Genomic DNA, 25,112 nt, shown 5'->3' on the forward strand with positions numbered 1-25,112 from the left:
GATCTACACCTTACAAATTATAGTAATTTGTTAATAACTTAGTCATTTTATACGTAATAGAATAGCTAAGTATTTTTTTTTCGTAGTTGGCTAATATTTAGTACTATTGTTTACTTTTCATTTTCAGTAAACCAATTTAGTTCAATTCTTGGTGTGTCCCGGTACGAATGCCATAGTTGTTTCCTACTCTAATGTGACGTGTTATTTAATATTTTTTGTGTATTAATGAATTTGAATGTTTTTTACGTTTTTCATTAGCGAATTTTTTTTACAATGGTAGAATTTAAACCCATAGTTAAGAAAAAACGCTCCGTAGTCAAGCTCGTGAAGTAGTTGATAATGAATACGATTTTATGAATTGAGAAACTATAAAGGTAGAAAGGAATATTAGAAGATGACAAACATTTAATTAGCATTCAAAAATGTGAAGAAAGAACCGTGTACAGCTTGTGGTATTTCAAGATCACAAGTTCAAAAACACCGAAAAGAAAAGCAGGATTTTCTTAAATCTAAATTGCAATCGTGCTCATTCAGTACATCAAAAAAGTATTAAAAACGTTCAAAACCAGTTAGTAGATTGTCAGATTGATCAAGAAGATCAGTAATCCAGTTTCACGTAAAACATGAACTGTCTACATTAAATAAATGACGGGAAGAACTTCAAAAGAGTATTGAATTTGAAGCTTCTAGAACTACACTAGCAGCTATACTGAGAGAATTAGAATTAGAATTAGAGTCGGTTTAAAACTGATAATAATAGGAAACCCTTGATTGAGAAAGACATCCGGTGGAAGAGGATATAATATTTTTTAAAAATGGCCGAATTCAGAAAAGAAGATTCTTTGATTGTTTATTTGGTCAAATCGTATATTTTAACGTCCCATTCGACGAAAAATTCTGGTCGGATGACAATGGTACAGGAGTAAAAGTGCCGATTAATAAAGGTAATCGGTTAATCACAATCCACGCTGGAGGAGAAATGGGGTTCATTCCAAACGCGATGTTAACTTGGAAGATGAGTCCAAAAGCGATGACTATCACGACAGCGTCAACAAAAATTTTAACTGGGCACCTGAAAAATTAATTCTTGGTCTTCCCTTCACAATCGGTGGTTATCGATAATACGCCACATCACAATTCGCTTCTAGAGAAGCCTCCGAATTCAAATGATAGAAAAATTGGCATCATTGATTGGTTAGAAAAAAAACAATATTCCGTTTAATAAAGTAATGCTAAAATCACGATTGTAAGAAAATAATTAAATCGTAGAGATTAAAAAATAACATATCATTTTGATAAACTATTAAAAAAACACGGGTATCAGGTTTTGCGACTTCCATCTTACCATTCCGATTTAAATTCAATCGAGATGATATGGTCAGCTCTGAAAAGATATGTTATTAGTAATAACATAACATTTTTAATGTCAGGGTATTAAAAAATTAGCAGAGGAAAAATGAATGAAACGAATAAGAATGACTGGAATCCATATTGCGAAAATTTATAAAAATACTGAAACTGAGTATAAGAATATGGAACCGCAAATAGACGAAATGACGGATAAATTTATCATGCATCTAGACAGTGATAGTGAAAGTGGCTGTCCTGATGAAGACAAAGAAGATGGTGAGCTTGCACAGGGAGTGGACATATAATGCGAATTTCAAGTAAGTGTTAATAGTAGTAAAATCAACAATGAAGATAAAATTGTAAATAATAAAGAAACATTTAAATATTATACAAAGAAGAATTGTACAATAATAATATTACATCTAATTTAGTATACGGATTTGGTGTACATTCAAGAACTAGTTAAGATCTTTTTTAATTTTAAAAACAACCTAAATTAAAAATTTTGTTTTTGCAGTCTTTATAGAATTATTAATAATAATTATGTGATAATGAATTATAACGAATAAAATATGAAAACCTGCATAAATAGAAGTACATTGAGTATTATTGTTGTCCTATTAGATGGGTGTAAATGTTTTCAGGTTCGGTAGTAACACAGTCTCAGTCAACTCAAGCTTTCATTTTCATTGAACGCATTGTACATTCGTTGCATTTCATTATTATTGATACAATCTTGCTTTCATAAAGCTGTTTAAGTATTTTGGTAAATCTGTTTATTTACTTCGTGTTTAATAATTATTTACTGGAGCAACTTATTTTGAAGCAGCTGCTTAGATAGGTGAAAAAGTAATTGTAGCTTCACATATACATTGTCTAGTATGTGATATATAATATTTATGAACATTTTAAACTTTATTTAATTGATCTATTGTGTGTTAAACTCAAAGTATTTTCCGTGGCGTACTCCTAATTAAATCAATCTTCATTGTAGGTTAAACTAAAGTTTTTAATCTTCATTTGTAACCTAAAAACTGGTAACGATGTTATGTATTGAAGAATAATCTTGTACTGAAAAAATATTGTGCCTTAAGATATTATAAAATTTGAATAGAAAATTACTATAAAAAATTAAAATTTAATACATAAAATTGTATTAAATTTTTGCGAAATGGTATTTTTAAAAAATTCAACGTTATCATTTGCCATTTTATTATTTTTTGATAAGGCAGTGAATAAACATAAAAATAAATCAGTCTTTTATTTTGATCGGTATATATATATATTACTAAGGAATAATAAAAAAAAAAATGAACTGCCATATCTGTCTGCATTAATCAAGCGAAACAGTGATAAAATTTTGATAAGAGCATTAAAAATGTATAGTCGATTATAAAGATAAAAAAATAGTTATGATTAAAATTCATATTAATTATTATTTAAAATATAAAAAAAATAAATATTTAAATGTACTAAATATAAAAAGTAAAATAAATTATAATTCAAAAGGCATTAATGAAAATTATTTGAGCATTTTAAGTGTACAATATTTATGTACATTAAAAAAATTGTAATTTTTTAATTTTTAATTAATATACTGTTATCTAAAAACTAATCCACACGAGTAATATTGGTTTCTGTAAAAGAAAATCTTTTAATTTTATTTTAAATAAATAGGAAGGAAGATTTTTTAAATGGTTTGGTAATTTATTAAAAATAGAAACGGAAACATAATAAGGTTCTTTCTCGTAATTATTGTGTTGATTTAGACGAAAATAATTGTATTATCTAGTTTGACTCATTCGGATCTTATTGTTTTTTTAATAACAATGTCGAAGAGGCGTCGCTAGCGCCCCTTCTGGCAAGTATGACAACTTGACAGATAGGCTGCGATGCTACCTCTATAATCATTAAAATAGAGCCGGCCTCCGTGGCGGGAATGGTAGCGTCTCGGTCTTTCATCCAGAGGAGGAGGTCCCGGGTTCGAATCCCGGTCAGGCATGGAATTTTCACACACACTAAAAATGATTCATCTCATCCTTTAAAGCAATATCTAATGACGATTACGGAGTTTAAAAAAAAAATCATTAAAATAGGGTTTTTCGATACCTTCCGAATCTTCAAATTCGTTGTATTAAATAAGTAAGAATGATCTTGGATATACGAATTGTATTTAAGAATCCTGAATAAAAAAGCAATATTATGTGCAAAACAGCTTTTCGATTAACATTGTTGTTTTTTTTATTGAAGCGCATTAAAGTCTCACAGTAACTATTATAAAAATATTCGGACTTTAGAAGTGGTCCGACCGAGATCAGCTGTTACTGATCGGTCAACAACAACTCAGGAGCGATTCAACCAATTTACATTAAATTTTAACATGCGTATCTAAATTTCATTAAAACTGATGTAGTAGTTTGAAGATTTTTGAGCATTCAAAATTTTATACATAGGCATATACATATACATATACATATACATATACATATATATATATATATAATCATCAGGTCAAGTATTTTTCATGATTTAATTAATATTTATATTGAACACTGTGTTCCCGAATATAAACACGATTTTTCGAAACAGAAATTTGTCTTCGAATTTATTTTAAAAAGAATGTAGAAAAAATGTCTCATATTGAAATATAAAAGAAACTTCATGCAGTAGGAAAATGATCGAATGAAAGTTTAATCTTGACAGAATATGCTTTGATTTCATATTTTGAATAGAGAAAAAGATGGAATTGTCCACAGAGTTCCATGTAGTTATATTAAGTCATATAAGTAATATAAGTCATATAAGTAAGTTATATTAAGTCATGTAAGTCATATTTACTCCTAAAAATTTTTTTTGTAAAAAAAAGAATGTTTTGTGCAATCTACGTAATTGAAAAATTTGAAGTATGTTTTTATTATTAATTTTTAAAAAAATTAATTTAATTTCTTAATCTTTTTCTAGAATATTTGTAATACCAAACAGATTTTTGGTTTAGTGTTATAAACTTTTTCTTACAGGTTTTCAGTAAAATTAAAATTTCTTTAGCTGTTTGTTAATTTTTTCCGTTAGTTTTTTGTTAAAATTTTTTCAGTCTTAAATTATGTTCTATTTGTTTAGTGGAAATTTAATAAAAGATACTTATGTAAAACCTTAAAAACAGTTTTTTTCGAGTATAATATTTTTGGGTTTTACAAAACTACTGAAGGTACAATTTCGGGACCAATTTTTAAAAAATTATTTTAATTATTTTAAAAAGTAATTTGTGTCTCATTAATTTTGGTATTATTTATACCTTATTTTAATGTTGGATTAGAAATCGGAGCACAAATTATATGTATTTTTTGTTAATGACAATGACAAACACTCAATTAGTCGTCATTTCGTTTAGCGTAAAATCCATTATATCAATTTTTTTAATTTGAAAATTATTATTAAAATTCTACGGAATAATAATTTGATTTGTCCATGAGCTAATGATGTAATGAATAAAAGATGCATATAAACAGTAGTTTTAGTTGACATCCCCACGACTTTTTCAATGATTCGTTAGCCTATAATATATAAAACAAGGGCAACGACATAAACATCTAATATAAGCGTTATACAAAGATTTTTATTTAGTTTATAGTAAATAAAAAATTATGTAGTAAATTAATGTTTGTACTATATTTGTGTGACTAAATTATTAATTAACCAACCAGGGCTCTACTCCCTGGACTCCCTGTGTTCATTAAACCTACGCTTGTGAGAATAATAATGATAAACAAAAATTAAAACCTATTTAATTTCTAAAAATTATCAGTGCTTTGTAATTTCTTCAGAGCATCAGTTTGGTCAGTACAGGAACCGAAACTTTGAGGAATCCGAGGATTACGGGTTTCAAAATAGTCGGCCTCCATTTTAAATATAATAGTTACCCGTCCTTCGTACGAGTAAAATGTATTTTCCCCGGTTCTTAGCGTTACCCGATAAACACAACTAATAGATGACTACACTTAGTTTCTAATTTTTTTAAAATCTTTTTTAATTTTTGGTTTTTTAGTTAAGTAACCGAAGGCAGATGCATCCACTCCTGTCACACATAAGTAACAGTGGCAGTGGCTGTGTTGGTTGAGTCACCACGTCGTACGCCGTCGCACTCCTTAAAAAATAAAAAAAATAAATAAAAAAAAACCGAAAATAGTTTTTAGATATTTATTCGAAAAGTATTTTCAAGCCCGCATCTAGTGAATGTATAGTCAGAAATGGGGAAAATTTCCAATTATACTTCAAAATTTTTATGTCTATCTTCACCCAGTTCAAGGTCGAATTTCGAAACTCTAGAAGGTGGTATAAGTAATATTCAGATGAAGATTACACACACCAAAAATCAAGTTGATCTTTATTTATTACCGAGCAAAAGAAAATTAGTAAAATGTAATATTATCCTATTTTAACTCGGAATTTAAAAAAAATCTTTTCTTAATGCGCACTTTCATCGTAAGAAGAACGTGTATACAAATTTTCATCAATTTATCTTCAGTAGTTTTTTCTGGGCGTTGATTATGAGTCAGTCAGGACATCTTGTTTTATAAGTACAGCTAACCTAACAAATCTGTTTTATATAAGGCCTGAGAATAGTTATATATATATATATATATATATATATATATATAAATATGTGTATATATAAACTATATAAACTTTCTCATGAAGAAATGGAAATAGATTTCAGGGTGTATTCTACCAATGAAAATAAATAAGGATTTAAAAAAAAATTATTTTATTTCATGAGCAAGTTGTAAGTAATTATTTTTTAATTTACATCAACCTTTAAAAGTTAAAATTAAACGTTTTTTTAAATATTTTTATAAAATAGTCTTAATGCTGGTTTTTAAGGTTAATTTTGTATTTAATTGTATTTAAAGTAACTAAAATAAAATTACTATTTTCAAATTTATAAAAAATTATTAAATGTATACTTTTTTACTTATACATTTTAAGTAAACTTAAACGTAATAATTTTAAGATAAATTTATGCCAGCAGTTATAGAAGTTTTAAGGGAGAATTTTCTTTCTGTAATATATCACAGAAAGAAAATATATGAAAATTCCTCAACACCAAAATCTTCACTCAGGTTTTTTCTTGAGTTAATCCATTTTTTATAAATATATTTTTTTTCACATGTTAGCATATAGACCAATTTAAGGTCGACATAGGAGAAAATGTTTTCCCAAGAATGAGAGACCAAATGGAAGGAGATCCTAAGGGTATGTGGATTAACGTATGAAGCTACAAAAATATCTTGTCACTAATTCTTTTTATTAACAAATTATTGTAAAAATTTGTTTTTTTTTCAGTTTTCTTTCGGTTTTTGTTTAATACATCAGTTATTTATTAAAAATAGCTAAATGACGTCTGCACCATCAAAAAGCTGATAAAATTCTACACAATTTGCTAGTGAGAAGTTTTTTCTACGAGTAGATTCGGTAGTATTTAATATACAAAAAGCCGCTCACTAAGCAGCCGTGCAAGTGCGCGACTGCTGCAGCAGTATATACTTGAGAGTTGCGCAAATGCCCATAACTTTTGATCCATTAAAAGATATTTGAGAAATAAAAAATGACGCCTAAACTCCGTATAGTAATTACTATTTCACAATCGTGATTTATTAAACACTGAAAAATTGGGCTACAAAAAATTGGGTGCCGAATGGGTACTGAAGATGTTAACCGACACAAATATTGCTGCAGAGCTTGCATTTTTCCGGCGTTAAGAAAATGATGATGGTAAACTGTTGATCAGATTGTTTCCAGATATGAAACCGGGATTTCTTACTCGAACATAGAGACAAAGCAGCAGTCAATGCGGATGCGACCGAAGAAGTTGAAACAAGAAAGTTCAGTAAAGGTGCTTATGGCTACTGTTTTTGGGACAAAAAAAGTTTCTTACTTGTCGAATTTAGTAGTGATACATGGCAAATCAGACATTAAGAAGTTTGGAAAAATCTTTAATCGTCCACCCTGTAGCCCTGACTTAGCTCTCAGTGATTTTTTCTTTTTCTTTACTTTTAACAGTAGCATGCATCAGAAAGGTTTTACGCCTATTACGAATTGATAAATGGTGTTACTGCTTGGTTTAAATCGCTGGCCGCGGAATTTCTTGTAGAGGGATAAAAAGAAGTCGAATTTTATGAAAAATGTGTGAAATTTAAGGTACTATGAAGAAAAGAAGTAAATAAATTTAGATGTTATGCGTAAGTGATAAAGTTTGTTCATATTTTTCAGTTTTGTTTTTATTTCAAAACGGATCTTACTTTAACAAAATACGCCTGATATATTTTACATACACAACTGCTGTTGCCTAAATATATCTAACAATACTGAGCAACTTATTATTTCAGAGAATGAATGAGGATGATATGTAAATGAAGTGTAGTCTTGTACTGTCTCAGGTTGACCATTCCTGAGATGTGTGGTTAATTGAAACCCAATCACCAAAGAACACCGGTATCCACGATCTAGTATTCAAATTCGTATAAAAGTAACTGCTTTTACTAGGATTTGAACCGTAGAACTCTCGACTTCGAAATCAGATAATTTACCATGATGAGTTAACCACTAGACCAGCCCGGTGGGCCAAGCGTTGTGAGTCGGTTTGTTCAGTTCTAGCAGACTAAACTGGCCCGAACTTGAGAAACTGGGACCCAGAACCATATGTAAAAATATGGCTTTGAAAACACCGGTTGCAGACGATAACTAAACAAGACAAGCAAAACCAACCATAGTGGAGATCGATAAGTTTTTGTAAGTATTTTAACAAATGGATGTATCAAAATTGGACAATTTAAACGAATAAAATATTTTGTCCTGTAATGTTTCAATTATTAAATGTTAAGTCGTTGAAATTTTCAAGTATTAAATGTTTTTGTGGATGTTAAGATATTTGGTTTGATTTCTAACACTTATTTTACTTATATTTTTATTGATATGTTTTTAACAAGTTATTAGCCGATAAAAAATATATAAAAATCAGACTACACGAAAATGGTTCTTGCTTTTGGATATCCATAGGCAAACTGTGGCAAATAAGTCGCTAAAAATCTAATATCAGTATACCCGTTCGAATTACAGGGGCACATACCACCCGATAACAAATTTAAAAAAATTCTTTTGTATAAATCAGAAAATATAAATCCTTTATGGGATTTCTTTCTACCGAAGTAATCTGATAAAAACGAAACTTTTTCATTTAACCTAATTCTAAACGACATTTTTGTGTATCACCAATCTATCTATTTTTTCACAGTGGGTTGGCAATGAATGACATGACCAGCAAGTAGTAACCCGGCTTAAGTCTGATACAATCAACTTTTATTGAGTGTAATCATTTTTATTTACACTATGTAACCTTGAGCAACAATAGCTAGTGCTATATATAACTAATAGTGCTATAATAACGAACGTGCTCTATGGCTTTAACCCCCTCTTTCTTTGAAGTTTGCCATGTACTTAACTGAATTGTATTTATTTCTCAAACAACTGAGGACATGATCTAGGCACGAGTAAACTTTATCAGTACATACATTTAGTTATTATCACGTATGAAGTTACATATAAATAGAAAGCAGGTAATCGTTAAAATTAAAAAAAAATTCATCTCAGCGTTTATTTAAAAAAAATTTTAATATTTCTAAAACATAACATAAAAGGAATTAATTTTTTTATCTGGATTGTAAAAATGAAATTTTTGCTTCATTTTGTTATTTATCTGACGTTTTTTATATTGTGTCAAAGTGTAACAATTAATATAGGTGAGTATAATATTTTACTTAAAAGTAATATTAATAAGATTTTAAATTGGTGATTAAATAATTTAATATTGTTAAATTCCTTGGGTAAAACTAATCAACTTTTATAGGATACAAACAAATATTTTAGGATACAAAATGTAATTTTCTGCAGGTTTTAAACAATTGAAATATTATATTAACACTGGTCGAATACGTTTTTTTTCGGCATAAATTTATACTGTATAGCTGTACAGTATTGTATGTAAGATAAAGTGTACTAAAATTCTGCATGTCGGGGTTGTTTTAGATAATGAATTTTAATGACTCCCTTCTAACAAAAAACACAATTTTATTATTGAAAAATTCCGGTAGGTTGAGTGTATATATACGGTACAAGTGTATGTTGACCTGTTTTTCCTTGATATATTCATAATGAACTGATCAATTTGAATGAAACTTGGCATGATTTCTCCATATGGGGCACTGATAACATTTAATTTTGGCTACAATTGGTTAAGAAGCCAGAAAGGGTACGGACCTTATGGGTTTTCTTACCTTAACTTTCTATTGAAAGATTGTGTAAATTTTTTCACATAATTTAATACCCCTCAGGTAGCTAAGATAATTTCTGATTATGTTTGGTCTTATTCAAACCTCTTATAGAAGGGTGGGAGCAAAAAAAATATTTTTTATTTTTTTTGCTGTTATTGGTTTGTCACGCTCTTGAATTGATTGCATGGCTCCGTTACATTAGTATGTCACTTTTATTATGTATTTGTGAGATTTCATTCAGGAGTGGGGGATAATAAGCCTATTTCTTTTTTGCTGCCTCTAGGGTCCCGTTAAAGCCCGTAAGGGTTAGGAACGGGGGCAGTGGTGTAGCGTCACAAGTCTTCCCCTACGGGGTTGGATGCCCCTTGGGTCCACCGTAACAAGTAGGTGATTCAATCTCTTTCTGGTCATGGCGCCTTCCGAGACAGACTCCAACAATTTGGTCTAGTGGATTCAAGTGTGTATTCAGATTGTGGACAACTAGATGACGCATATCATGTAATTTACGAATGCGCGAAATACAAACTTTTGCGCACGGAGACTATTTGTCGATTCTACATTAGATCTCCATGAGAAGTGGAAAAACCAAATGGAAAAAAAGTAGAGTACGAGATGACCAAGGGTATCTGAAGAAAATGTTGAACGTGTCAGAGAGTCTTTTCTGCGTAGTCCTAAATATTCTGTTAGGAAGGCCAGCCTCGAACTAGCATTGAAGTGATAACTAGCATTTAATAAATCGCATGTTTAAGCGATGCATGCAATCCGTACCGTTTACAGTATCACAGGCTTTGAATCCTACTGACTACATTGTGCGTGGTGACTTGCGTGGTGACATGCGATCGAAATGACGCAGCATGAAGATGACGACTTTCTTGAATATTATGTTTAGAGATGAGCCAATATTTCATCTTAGTGGAAGACGTATCTCAAGTAATGTTTGTATCTGGCGGTCAAAAAATCCCCATGAACTCTTACAATGCGAAAGGGATTTCCCAAAATTAAATCTTTTCTGTGTCATATCTTGATGGTCTACGGGCCGTTCTTTTTTTACTGAGGCAAGCATAATAGGAGTTGCTAGTTAATTAATGATAGCTTTAAAACACCGATATTTTTTTTTATACTGAAAAAATTGTTTTTTTAAATCTAACGGCTCTCTTCGATACTGTCAACATGCACAATATTGTTTCTACGTTCTTATTAATTATACATTTTTGTTTAATGATTTAGTGATATCACAAGTGCAATCACACTCAAGGGACGTTCTATCTGCTGGCTCGGAATCAACAAAGTTACGATAGATATCTGAAGATTTTGGAAATATTATAAAAATCAAACATATTTAATGAATTCATCAGTTTATTTACCATGTAATAATTTATAATGTCACATCCACTTGTGAAATTATTTTTTTTTTCTGTAGAAGAATCGATTTTCAGAATCACGCCCAAAATTTTATGGACAGATAAATGATCGTGCTCCTTTCTATATTTTTTTGCACGTTAGAAAGGAACAGCGAAACTAGTTATATCCGAAAGGAATTTTTACCGATTGGCTTATTGTGCAAACCGGACAGGAAATGAGTCATTAGATGGTTGAAAGTCAATTCTTATACGATCACAACAAAGATACATTGGCTTCACAGCTTTTGGCCTCAGCATAAAACTATTAAGGTTCAATTTACACAAAATAGGGAAAAAGGATCTAGGATAAAAAAAATAGGATGGGAGGTTTGAAAGGATTAATTACTCATGTCAGAACATTTTGTATAAGAAAAACTGCGTCACCCAGAGGAAAATTCAACGTTACTTCTAACGGTCACGCAGAAGATTGGACTTTTTTACTACCACTCCGATCTGCTGATGGGTACAACATATTACTAATAAGATTTTTTTTTAACCAGATTAAATATATGCCAAAAAAGTATTCTCCTTTAGGAATTTTAAAGTCATACAAAAGCAGATACAGAGTTTCTAAAGGAACATCTTCATCCAATATTTTCAGAGTTGTGTTGCATGTGTATAAACAGTATAGTATAAACAGTTTGAAAGAACTCCCCAAAAGTAAAATTTTATTTAATATTTATTATGATATTCCCAAACAGGTACAAATTCCGATACTGACCATAGGAATAATATGTCAACAATAAAGCCTAAGGCTGAACTCATTTCTTCTTATTATGATGTAGTATTGATATCGGTTAACCATGACATACTATTTCTGTAAAAAGAAACAAATTAGAAAATAAATAGTTGTGAAAAAGAGAAAATTCACTGTGTTGAATTAGATTATACGCTTTCCATCTTGGAATTATTTGAAAGAAACTTAATTAACCAGGAACAGAAATGTGGTGGCTTTGAAATTGTAATGCATAAGAAATTGTAAAAAAATAACCATCATCGAAATTAATTTGTTTACATTATCATCGTTATTGAGTACCACACTGATTTTTTCCCTTTGCCTTTTCAGAGGAATAGATGAAGTAATGTTATCACTTTTCCCAATTATGTCTCTCTCTCTCTCTTTCTCTCTTATTTAACACATGCACATTTCTTATGCATAACATATCCCAATTTTTTAAACCTGTTGGAAAAGTATACATGATTTACATATCATGTAATACAAAAGTATTTACATGATTTGAGTGTAGTGATTTAAACAGTAGCTAATATTCATCAAAAAAATTTGACGGTACCTACCTTTCACTTCTTAGGAACTCCTTGGAAAACTAAATGTAAGAGTATTTTTTCAATATTCTTGTTAAAATTAGATTCAAGAGCTAAAAATGTTAAAAAAATTATTAAATAATTTTATATAAAAAAGATTTTTATAAATAGTTTTATGTAAACTTTATCAAAATCTGTTTTGATGAAGTTTGTTTTGACAAGTATTAATTGAATACTAATTTATTATAATAAATATTCATGGAAGCAACAAAAAGATCTCAACGTTGTTTTAATTACATTGATTTATTTTTATCATGATAAAAATTGTTAAAATTATTTAAAATAAATTTAATTGTCTTCAATTTTATTATAAAGATCAAATATTATAAAGCGTAATATATTCCTGGAATATATTTTTTAAAGTTTTTTTTTTTTAGAAAAAGAAACAAAATTAAATTCACTTAATATTAGTAAGTAGTATTATTCAAAACAAGAACACATTTTGGTACTTTCTACATAGGAATAGCGCCCACGACAATGGTATATACAGTTAAGTTCATAAGATGCCTCAGAATTTCTTTCCTGCAAACCCAGATAACCACGACGTGCTATAGCTGAAAAAAAAAAAAGAAAATGAGATTCGATTAGAACTGAGGTCTATAAAGTTTTCATATTGTTTAACACACCCAATGTAAAAATTCCATTTTTTATCACACCTACAAACGTATATTTAATTTTTTCCATCCTTCCAAGAAACTTTTTAAGCATCTACTAGAGGAACTACCTAAGATTATCACCTTTACCGGAATGACTTCTCATGTTATAGACAATTAGAGGACCTCTATTATCTGGAGAAAATGTGTTGTATTCTGATTAACTCGGTGTTAGCAAATAATCTCCAAGTCGCATGGCAATCAATTTAAAACCATCAGGATATTTATGTATGTTAGTCCTACAGTCGACCAGTAAAAATAAGTGCTGTATATCAACAAAAGAAATTATGTTATAGTGTTATATATTTAATTTTAAGAGTTCATTTACATAAGTAAGAAATAATATAAGAAGGCATCGTTCCCTGGGGTAGATCCAAAGTAGACATAAGCCTTTCATTATTAAGTATCCGATGCCTTTCTTTTAACATATTTTTTATACAGATCCATCCATATATTGTGCAATAAAATTTCAATGTATGTAATGTATTCAATATGGAATTATATCATACGCCTTGGACAGACCTAAAAACATAAAATATGATTTCTCATTAATTTTAAAATTAATTGTGACATACCTAATAATTCCATCATGAATACTTATGTAGTGTTTTGTTTTGATGTGTCTTAATAAATCGCTAACTTATCAGTATTATTAAATATTTAGTATGCCCATATATATATTTTCGTATTAATATTAACATTTGGGGCTTCTTTAACGAGTTTTAATGGAATAAAAATGGCGTCCGCAAATATATATCAAATAAACCGATGGTAAATAAGTTAAACATCTTAAGTCCAAGTGTTTACGTTTATGAATGTGCAACTATTGGGAAAAATTATAATCACAACCACCAAAAAATAATTTCATTGTAAAAGTGTTAGTGAATCTCCTTTCACAAAAACAGAATGATATAAAAAAAATGGTGAATAATACAAATCCCCGAAAAACACTTAAAACGTGAAGGTATCCCTAAAAAAAAGAATTTTTTACCCCAAATCCGAAAAAATTTGATATACAAAACAATTAGATAATATTTGCTACTTTCAAACTTCTCTAAAACACAGTTCTTTGCTTCAAACGCAGAAAAAAATTTAATAAAGTCGTGCAAAAACTTGAAAAATATTAGAAAAATTCACTCGCCACCAGGCTGTTTCAATTATAAAATAATAAATAGGAAAATAATGTTGCTCTTAACAACTGAGTAGCTTGCTTTCTTCATGTTTTTTTCTAAATCAGTTGTTTGTTATATTTTGAAACAGCCCCATGGCGAGTGAATTTTTGTATGTTTTTGCACGACTTAATTTATTAAGTATTTTTTCTCTGCGTTTGAAGCAAAGAATTGGATTTTAGAGTAAAAAATAGTATTCAGTTTCTTTTTATATGAATTTTTTCGAATCTGGGGCAAACAATATTTTAATGAGGGATACCTTCACATTGTGTTTTTTGTGTTTTTATTATTTACAATATTATTAACATCATTTTATTTTTGTAATTAGGAGATATTCACTAACAATTTTAAAATGAAGTATTTTTTTGGTGGTTGTGATATCAGTTGTGGTTTTTGATATCTTTTTAAAGTGTATATTGATTATTTCTTTTTCTCCAAGAAAAAAATATAAATATCTCTTGAATTTCTTGGCCATCTTTCTTTATGATTGATTAAATCGTCTACCCGAATCCAATTCATATTCATTCATATTTAATATACAATTTATTAAACAGTTTTTCATAATAAACTTTTGATAACACATCCTAATATTTTCTGAATCCTGATAGCTTGCGCCATCTGATGAAATATAGACAAAACATACGCCTGCTTGCTGTCGGAGAAGAATAAAACTGAAGGTTTTATTTTGCGTGATGAGAAAAGAGTAAAAATATGTGAACGTGTGAATTAATGAATATTTAATAGTGAAAATAGCTTTTATATAAAGAAAAACGTATAACAAAGCGGTCTTACCGGTTATCATTGTTAGTGTATGTTTTTTTAGTCAATGGAAAGTCACGACCTTCATAAGAAGCTTAACCATTTCTGTAAATACTCCCCGTTTGTTATTTATCGTTTTCTTCTGCTTTTTCTCTCTCTTTTGAGTTTGAGTTTTGATGAAGATTTATTCGACTACCAAACAGGAAGTCTTGAACATTTATTCGTTAAAAAAAATTAAAAAACACAGTAATATCCACCATAAAAAACAAACAGTACAACTGAACCGTTTTCGTGTAATTCAACCCAATACGTCGGTTTACACGAGACAACCTTATAGTTCGTTGTCATTTTTAATAAATTATCGAAAAATTTAAAGGTTTTTCCCACAACAAAAATAATTTGTTTAAAATCAAATTAAATGATATTATTTTACAAAAATATTATTCTTTTGATGAATTTTTAAACAACAATAATTTAAAACAGTAAAAAAAACTTTTTCTGCATCGCCGTTTATCAGGTATATAAATATATTCTATAATAATTTTCATTAACATTAATTAAAATGTGACTTACTTTGAAATTATTCAAATTAATAAATTTAATACCATCAAATAATATCTTTATATTAAAAGTACCTGCATATTTAACATTTTTACATATTAGTTTAATATTATTTTATGTGTTTGTAATTAAAATTTTCATTATCATAAATTTATATTTTTTATCGTTTAAATTTTTTATTTCTCGTAAACATAAACTTTAAAGATATCTTTGTTTAATTTTGAATTACCGTACTTGTATATTTTGTAATGCTGATTTTCGTGTCGATGATATTTTTGAAAATCCACATTCAAATGGTGAATTTTTTTCTCGTCTTATTTTATTTTTTTTAGAGATTAATATTGTGAATATTATCATTATAATAATGATTGATCTTAGTGAAATTATTGTTATTGTAATTTTGATTATCTTTTTAATTTTTTTTAATCTGTAGTTGGAGGCTAATTATACTTTTTGTACTAAAAAGATTATTATTATTTTATTACATCTAATTATCATATCTAATCACATCTAATTATCTAATTATCATATTTTATTACATCTAATTCGAAGGTTTCCAAAATCAATCCAGGGAGATGATGAGGTAGTCCTTATTTCCTTACCTACCTTTGGGTAAAGCAATAAAAAATCATGTGATTTATACAATGTGTTATCATGTAGCCAACAGAAATGTTAAAGTTTTTTTTATTTATGCCTTTTTTAAAAACTGTATTGGTTTATATCAATCAAACTAAATTTATTAATTTAGTTATAAATAATTTTGCTAAGTTTTTAGAAAAAATGTTTGTAAAAGGCTTATAGGTCTAAAATTACTCGGTTTTAAAAGATCATCAGTTTTATATAGCGGTTTAATTTTTGCAGTTTTAAATAATTTAGAATACTATTCGTTTAAAAAACATTTATTGAAAATTATCTGATAGGTTTGAAAATATAGTGATTATTTTTTTAGAATTACTTTTTCAGTTATATTTTAGAGTCTTTATAATTATTTTTTTTCAATTTCCTTTGCAATAACAGATTGAGCGGGAAAAAATAATTTTAAATATCATACTTTCTTTTAATGGTTCTGAACTCGATGGAAAATATATGTGTTATTTTCGTACAACTGGTAATTACCTTATCTTAACCAGCCGATCGTAATTCAGCAGTAATTTTACTGTGTTTTCCCCTGATGATAATACAAAAAATATATATATATATATTTAATTTAATTTTTTTAAATACTTTTTTAAATTCGTATTCTATTATATTTATATGTATAGTTTATTAAAAGGATTTTTCGTAATAACTTTTGATATATCCTATTATTTTCAAAACCTTGATAGCTTACGCTATCTGACGGAATACACAAATAAATGGAGGTTTAAATATTTCTTGATGGTACAAGAGTAAAACATATCGCGAGACTAGCCTCTGACATCTGACTAAATATAATTTATTTTTACTCCCATGTACGAAGTAAAAGAAGTATTGTGATTTAATCTGAAAACCGAAATTTCGGTTTTCAGATTTCACCGGAAATATCATTTTTTATTATTCCTGAATCCATTTTGATTACTTTTTTCCCGATCAATGTACTTTTCCGTTATTGCTACAACAGAATATATCGCAATAGCTGTGAGAGTAAAAATAGATCAAGAATGCAGTCTATTTCGCGAAAAGTGAGACGTGAACATACAAAAAAGAAAAATTAGTTCGAGTGGAATAAAAAATGTTTCTCCTTTTTAAAATCGATTAAAAATTTGCCAATTTAAAAATGTATTTTTTATTTATACTCGTATCACTTCGATAAAATTGGAAATATTCTTGTTATTGTTATATTTCATACAGTGATTAAAATTATTGGGATATTTAATATTTATTCCGTATCAATTTTTTATTACAAAATTTGGTTTCAGTAAATTTATCTTAATGAACTGCTGCTACACGTATCAATGCGTACATTTGGTCTCGTCGTAGATTAATACAGGATGGTTATCAATCATCTAAAACAATACATATATATATATATATATATATATATATGAAGTGGTATAATAATATTATATTTAATTGGTTATTCTAAAGAAGTTCGAAGCAACGGGTTTTTCTTAACAACGTATTCGTGTACGTAACTTTTTTTTAAATCGGTTCAGTTGGTTATTATTTAAGTTTTAAATTTTTAAAAGAGATAAATTACCTTTCATGTATTCTTCAATTCCAGCTATGTCAACCGGTGTCGATACACTGTATTGAATTATTAATATAAGTAATAAAGATGTAAAAACAATGTGTGATACGTTATGATTCATTTTTACTCAACGAATGTAGTAGATTTTCTGTTCTTTTAAGCACGCATCACACATTTTATAAACTATGAATTGTGTAGGATCAAGTTTAGGTCAATTTCTATGATAGCAAATAACCTCTCCAATCTATATAAATGAAAATAATCTATTTTTTCCCATAGCTTATGATATATAAACAAATATATTTTTATATTTTATTAATTTTACGTTTTAACGAAATTTTTTAAACCAAGAATTTAGCCAAGTAGCTACACGCGTATATTAATATTTCCCTAAAAAAAAGGCATAGCTAAAGAAAACTTATTTTTTTACAATTTTTGTTTTTTATATTTTCATGCCAGCAAATTTATTTTCCGAGTTAAAACTTTACCTTGTTTGTAATTATCTGTTATTAATATTTTCCTTCTTATTAATAGTATAAAAAATTTAACTTTAAAAACATGTAAATTCCCTTCTTATCATTTTCTTTAACGACTATTATATTGGTTAAACTTTTTAATAAATAAAAACTGAGGGGTAAATCCCCACACAGCATTCATCTACGAGCAACCCTCAACAGAATGCTCTGTACCTAGATAATTAAGCTGTGCCATATCTAAAAAAAAAAGGTAAAGAAAACTAACAAGTTACGTAAGTGAATTTTTATATAAAACACACACTCACACACAATAGAAAATTAAATTTTACCAAAGATTAAGGAAATACATATATTAATCACTGAAAATTCAGGATTAACTGTTGTCAAAAGATAGCCTCAAATAGTACTTCCCGGCCGGAGCCCAACTTCACGGTGGGGTGATGGTTAGAGGCATGGCAATAACAAAGAACCGAATCCCGGCCAACCGGGGGACCTCCGTGGAGCACGGCATTATCCTGCGGAGTCCCTGGGAGGTTTGAGTCAAGGCATCCGCTGAGGTTGCGCAATGCTAGAAAGCAGGATCAACCTCAGCGGTAAGGGGCGGTGAGACAGAAGTTTTATTCGTTAGGGTGCGGGCACACAGACTCTTAACAACATCTAGCCCGAACCCGTGCGAGTCTGACACTCCTCCACTTGTGGAGGGTACGTAAATGGTATTTATCCGACTCATCGAGAAGAAACAAAAAAAAGAGCCTCAAAGAGTACGGAAAGCCTAGCTGCTAGTTAGGCGTATCGAACTAAAAAGTATAAAACAATTCAGTCTCTTATAAAAGCAATTTAAATTTAATAAGAAAAAAATGTTTTTTGATGATCTTAGAAATTATAAAGTAATGAAACGCAAGAAAATAAACAAACAAAGTTAATTATTTCAATTTTGATGTTTTATTTACTTTGTTAGATAAAATACGAGTATAAAAATCTAATAAAAATGTTTCACAACTGCCTCATAAATACAAACATTAAATTAAAAAAGTAGCCTGCCTATTAATAAAAAAAAGGAAGAAGTTATACTCGTATCACCACGCATAAAAAAAATACAAAATTATAAAAATTAATTATTTTAAACTAAATATTGTTCTTACGTAGATAAATATTAATTTAAAAAAATAAAGCAATAGTCATATTAAGAACTGGAATTCTATTTTAAATCAATACAAGGTGCTTTATATCTTTACGGATTAGTTTAGATTTTAATGTGTTGGTTCATAATAGTGTAAGTTACTGGGATCGTATTCCTCAGTTAATTTTCTGTTAACCTACGCGATTTCATTTCATTATTAAAACTGTTCTTATGAGTAGCACTTCACAACGACCTTATATTATTAAAAATTTAGAAAACTTAATTGAAACGCAGAGTTAGGAAGGATTGTTGGACAGGCGACTAGTTCCTATATCATCCTGTTGCGGTCTATTATCCCCTCCACTCTACAATTAGTAGAACCAATATTACTTCAAGTAGAACTATTGCGCGTCTGTGTAAATATAGTTATTATTTCAAAAGTCTTTTTTACACTTATCTTTACGCAAGTTTACAAAACTAAGAACTTCTTTTCTCATACGATTCTCTTACCTCATTTCATATCTCAATTAATTTGCATTCAGATTTTTATAATTTTTTGTTACATTTTATTTATTAATTTACCTATATTTTTATCATTCAATAGACTAACAATTGAGTAAATAAAAAAGTTCATTTTTATTTTTTAATAACTTTCTAAAATTTATCAACTTCTTCAATTTTTTCAAAAAACAAAACTATTTAATAAAAGAAACAATAAATTTAACTTATTATTTTTAAAAAAGGTTTTTACGTCATTACAGTTTTTTCTTAGTGCACATCTTCTTTTCATTATATCATAAGAAAAAATTTCAAAAGTTAACTTTTTATACGCCATTCAAAATATTTTACTTTTCTCTAATTTCAAAATTATTTTTATATAATATTCTAATTATCTATACCATTAAATTATTTTTGGTTTAGCGGACCTAATAATTCGAATAAAAGTGTTCGGAAATTCTTTTTAAGGCGAAAAACTGTTTCTATAGGTACAACATTTTTTTTTTATGTGATATAACTAACTATATGTGCTTAAACGTAAGAACTGCTGTACCACGCTCGTCTTAATTTATAAAATAGTTTTATAAATGCTTCTATCAAGCGCTTTCAACATTTTATCTCAATTTCAAATTCTTATATTCGAATTTGTGTTGAACTGACCAGTCAGATTCCGGAATGCGTTTCTTTTGGAAAAAAAAACGGCATGTTCGTTTTAAAAATCAAACTGGTTGTTAGGTCAGTAATAAATAAGAGTAAACAACATGTTGTAATATAATATTTTTATCACAATCGATTATTTTTTTTACAGTTGTCAAAAGTTTTTTCCGAAAATCTTTAGAAAAGCCGCTTTTTTCTTCTATCTTCAAAAAAAATGAAACGGAAAATGACACAAGTGGTTGTTTTATAAATTTTACGCAGAAAAATTAATGATTCTAATTATATACGATTTTTTTGGACAACACAGTTATTTGAAATTAAAATAATTTTTAAAATATAAAAATTTTTAAATAGAGAACAGAAAAAGATAAAGAAATGCATTAAACCTGATAGTTAGAAAAAATGTCGTTCTTTAACTATGCGAATACATTTATGGGCTGGTCAAAATGGACAATCTATCTTACATCACTAATTTATCATAACCAGAAATCATTTTATTAATATGGTTTAATTTATTCTGTTTTAGGTTCTAACTACATATATCGGAATATAATATGTCTGTCATACAACTCTTCTGCGATGAACTGTTCTACATTCTGTTTGGCTCACAAAAAGAAAATCTTGGAAAATTTTATAGATGAAGGTGGTGTATGTTGTTGTGGTTCAAAAATACGAAGAGATGTCGAAAAATATTAATGAAACCATCTTTAGTAAATGTTTTTTCTTTCATTTGTTAAAAGCTACGTAAATGCAATTTCCTACAACTGAAACTGGTATATAAAATTACGTAACAAGATTTTTTTTTTTAAATTTGTACAAGTATATGTATCTACTGTGTTTGGTTTACTATCCTTTTTAGGATTTAAGAATTTAAACCTTTTAGAAGAATGGAATTTAAGGATTCTGCTAAATATTCTTTCGTTTTAGTAATTCTTTTAAACATTTCCGTTTTAAACAATAACGCTTAAGCGCATAATTAAGACTTATAAAAAAATCAATAGAATTTAAGATTATATCATATACTCGTGTATAATAAAGAATGTAGAATTCTAATATTATTTTCTTTTTCATTTTATTGTAACCAGAATAATTTCGAGTGAACGGACACAGACTAATTTCCAGATAATCTAATATAATAGATTAATTTGCCCTAGGTAGTGAATAAGAAAAAAACACTAATAATCCGCCAAACGTGCAAAAGCTTCATAAGGTAATCTAACTGATATATTGACAATTATAAAACCTTAAATTTTAAAAACTTTATAATACTGTATTTACGTCCTGAATGAGAAGCCAAATATCAAGCCGGTTCTTTAAATCGTTTTTAAATATTCACTTGAGATAATGTCATAAACATATTTTATTTAATGTTACAAACAATCATATATTATACATATATTATTTAACTAGTCGTCACGTCACTTACAACTACAAAGATAAATAAAAAGCTGACAAAAAGTAGGACTTTGCACACAGCTTTCTTCTGATGTCGGCTTACACACACGTAACTTAATTTTAAATATTTATCGTTTTATTTAAATATAATATTTTTTGTTTATTTAATTCAATGATTCTAAATAAAACGCACGCGCACACCATGTTTCATCAAGCGGGAGTGGCGGTACTAGCGGCCATTTAAATAAGGCTAAATTAAGATCTATTTAAATGTTTGCAAGCTCGTGTACTTTCAACCGAGGATCATTTAATACGGCATTGTAGATTTTTCTGATGATTTCGTCGGTCGTAGTGGTTTTGGGGAGTCCTGAGCGTTCATCTTCTTGAATGGATCAAGTTTAAATTCAGTCCACTTTTTTATCTTCAAAAATGCTAGGGTAAAATCGTTTAAAGTGAAATCTAATTCTTTTTGTATGTCCATTGAGGTTAAACTTTTTAAAACAAAGTACTTTAAAGAGCTCGAACGTCAATTTTTTAAAAATATCAAAACTTGTTTGCTTTACTTGTCGCCAGAACAAACAATTAAACTCATGTCTGAAACTTCATAGCTCGCCATCTAAAGGATCACACTTGACAAATATCATAAACATTTTGTCATACTTGCTTAGTCATACTATTTTGGTCATCTCTGTGTTAGACCGAGAACGTTTTGAAAGATTCTGTTTTCTCTAATTTCATTTTATTTTAGTTTAGCTTCGTCATTTTTTTTCTGGCAAATATACATTCTGACCTAAGTAGATATTTCCTTTGTTACTCCAACCGATAATCGTCAGTAAAATTACCGACTATTTGCACGTTTAAAGACCTACATTTGTTTAATTCTGTATTGTTATCTACCAAGTTTTAAAAACATCTTAATTTTAAAACTAGTAAAATGTTAATAATGGTAGCAGTTGTTTCTACCAAACATATCTCATTCCAGTTAAACGTTTTCTGGATATTTTTGTCCTCAAATTATTTTTTATTCTCTATGGTTTAAATAAATGATGTATTAGTTATGAATTAATTGCTTCCTTATCTTTACGGGAAGATGTATTTTAAACTTTTATCATGGAATTTTGTAAACTTGGAACTATTTTTCTGCGTAATAATAAATAACAAAACTGTAGCGGTTTAAATTAATGATATAATTCAGAAGTCGCTCCTGAAAATGACACAATAATTCTAAAAAGTAACAAGTATCCTATGCTAGGTTTGCTATGAAAAGCAAGAATTAAATTGATATCTATTTCAACTAAACCAAGCATACGGATGCATATAAGCAAGTCAGGTCCGACGAAATGAAGGTCAATCCTACAAAATTACTTCTTCATTCCCTTCACAAGAGAGACTGGCTATGTAGTGAACATCATTAATTTCAGAGAAAACAACTCTGATTGGAGTCTCACTTTTCATAAGCCAATGCGCTTCAAAAGAAATTAGAAGCCGTCCAAAACATAGCGTTGCGGACGATATTTGGAGCGCCGTGGTTAGACAGAAACGTCACTCTTCGCTACGATGCGAGACTACACACCGTATCCGAGGTGGGAGTGGCGCAGGCACGCAGAATGTTCGGAAGAGCGGCCGTGTTCGAACACCGCCATTTCCGGGACATCTGCCGAGAGGACCCTACTCCATAGGGTATAAGAAAACGGCCTCATTCCGTATTAAACGAACCACCTTGAAGAGGCGGTACGAGTCAAAAAAATGATAAACCAAGCTTAGGAGTCTTTATATCGCGTAACCTATAAATGGAAACCGCGCGAAAATTCCGACCGCGAAAGTGACCGTTCACAATTAAATTCTGTTAAAACTATAAAAACCTAGACAACACCTCATACCGTCCCGCGAAGAGACCACAATTTAATTCAGCAGCATATGCGACTCCCTCCGGAGAAGGGAGCGCATTGCTCCCCCCCCCCCCCCAATAACTAGGGCTCCGGTATGCGTATTCCTTCTAGCCCATAAGGTGCTGGTACTGAAAGGACTTCAGCGGATGGACTGAAGGGGAATCACACCGGGAGTACTAGGCTCAAAATCTTAGTTTCCCACAGTCAGATCCAGTAAATAAATTTCACGCTGGTCCATACGGATAGGAACGCATATTACCAAATCCGTCCATAAATAAAACTTAAAATTATAACCGCCACTAAATAACGCATGAAACCCGCACGATAATAGAAAGATACAGCAGCAAGGGACATTGTCCAGACTCTGCGATCTGTAGGGAGAAATACTGAAACTCCCGCCATTCTTGCGTTTCGTTCCGTTCCATAAGTCAAAGCTATTCTTAAAGACCGGATATTTATAAACGGATTGATTTCTTGGATTAGATCTACTATAAATCCAAAATTATATTTATTTTGATTTACGTTTATATCCTACTACAAAGAAATAATTTGATTGCAAAAGCAAGCAGTGATTTATTGTATATTTGTGATGTTATTCGTATTAAAAAAAAAATAATAATAATAATACACAATATATATATATTTTGGCCGAATGGCTTCGATGGCACGTAATTCATAACCTTGTGGTGGCCCTTTTCAGGACCACCACAAGGTTGTGTGGGCCACCAACAGCTCTGAGAAGAGCTGTTGGGTCCGGAAGATGGACTTTGGCGAAGTCGGAGAGTTGCGGCTGGTCCATTGAAGTCCAACCGGGCTTTCCCTCAGCGGCAATCGGGTCCCCCACTACAGCGTGGCAATGGTGGCTCCCAGAACTCCGCACTGTCGGGTCGGCGTCGGTCGTCCTTCGCCGGCGCGGCCGAGGCGATTCTCCCCGAGCGATCCCACGCTGGGCGGGCTCCTGCTGCTGAGTCCGCCGGTCAGGGCGATTGAAGCCCGGCGAGCTGGAGCTGCAGCGGGAAGGTAGCGTCCGTGTCCAGCGGCTCCCTCGGCGGGCCGGCCAGGTCTGCTATTCCGGCGGGGATATTGGCATCTGCCGGGAGGTCCCACGTTGAGTCGACCAGGGAACTTCTTCTGTCTTCTTCCATCTTCCATTTTCTTCTTCTCCTTCTTCTTGGTCTTCTCCAGCTGGTGGTCGACAATGAATTGGTTTCACTCTCATGGTGCACGCTCTTTTATTGGAGCATGAGAATGGTGAGGCTGCAGCGCCGCTGTGGTGGGAGGGGCGTGATCATCTGCGCGGCGGTTGTGATACTGTATCAGCGCTATTGTGCGCCTGTTCGTATATGAGTTGCTATACCGTTTCGGCCG

The 25,112-nt window shown here is 30.0% G+C and overlaps 1 long non-coding RNA gene across 1 annotated transcript; it reads left to right on the top strand.

The window, feature by feature from the left end:
• Nucleotides 1-8,823: 8,823 nt before the first annotated feature.
• LOC142324495 (uncharacterized) lies at nucleotides 8,824-21,513 on the top strand. Its single transcript, XR_012756305.1, has 2 exons — nucleotides 8,824-9,143; nucleotides 20,987-21,513. It is a non-coding gene; the product is annotated as an uncharacterized LOC142324495 (long non-coding RNA).
• The last annotated feature ends 3,599 nt before the right edge of the window (nucleotides 21,514-25,112 follow it).

Source organism: Lycorma delicatula, chromosome 5 (assembly GCF_047948215.1).
Source record: "Lycorma delicatula isolate Av1 chromosome 5, ASM4794821v1, whole genome shotgun sequence".
In the NCBI taxonomy this organism is placed as follows: Eukaryota; Metazoa; Arthropoda; class Insecta; order Hemiptera; family Fulgoridae; genus Lycorma; species Lycorma delicatula.